Here is a 941-nt window from a genome sequence, read left to right on the forward strand (position 1 = left end):
CTTGTCATAAGACCAGTCAATGAAGATAGTCTCGCCTGTTCAAAAAAAGTACGGTTATATCTCATAAGTAACTGACGGGAATTCTTGGTCCCAAGATACTAGGTAGGAATAGCATTGACGATGGTAAATGCATCCGAGACCATGCTTTAGATTTAAATTTCGATGTTTCAGCAAAAATCGTTGTTTGCTGTTGAAACTAAAATCTCACCGAGCAATCTACGTTTATCATTTTACACATCACTGTTGACGCTTTTCTATTTGCAGACACGTTTAGGCGAATAAGAATAATGTCTTTATCGATCTTCTCTGATTACAGTTACGTTAACCATATTCTAACTCTCAGCGCTCTCAGTTTTACCGATCGAAGAGCATCACTTAAGAACGTTGCTTCCATTCTAGTTATACGTCACTTTCAAATTGACATTAAAATATAATGACAGTCAAAATTATCGTCTAATTTAATAGAGGTTTGAATTGATCAATACCTGTCTCTTATACACATCTCGCGGGCATCGAAAACTCTTCGGGTATTGAACCTGACGTTTAACTATCTCCAAGCCAGTAGAGTTGTACAGAACTCTGCTGACATCNCTCTGTCTCTTATACACATCTAGATGTGTATAAGAGACAGGTCTAAGATGGTTACGTACCATTCTAGTAATGGTCTTCACGTTCACTGACTTAGTAATTCACACAAGGGCATGAAACTATGGATATTCAACACAAACAAATTTTATTACAGCAAAGTTTCGCCAAACGGGCTTCAAGTTAGTCTCACAGGTCTAATGCCGCAGGTTGAAATTATTTGCATTTTCGTCTGCAAAGGGATTAAGAGCTATTACATCCAGTAATAAATCCTACAACCATTCAAAAATAGCAATATTACAAATGTTCAGCATCTCCGCACCATACCGTACTGGTCAGCGTCGGGAGCAAAGTGA

The sequence above is a fragment of the Hyalella azteca genome, unplaced genomic scaffold (genome assembly GCF_000764305.2).
Source record: "Hyalella azteca isolate HAZT.00-mixed unplaced genomic scaffold, Hazt_2.0.2 contig2861, whole genome shotgun sequence".
In the NCBI taxonomy this organism is placed as follows: domain Eukaryota; kingdom Metazoa; phylum Arthropoda; class Malacostraca; order Amphipoda; family Hyalellidae; genus Hyalella; species Hyalella azteca.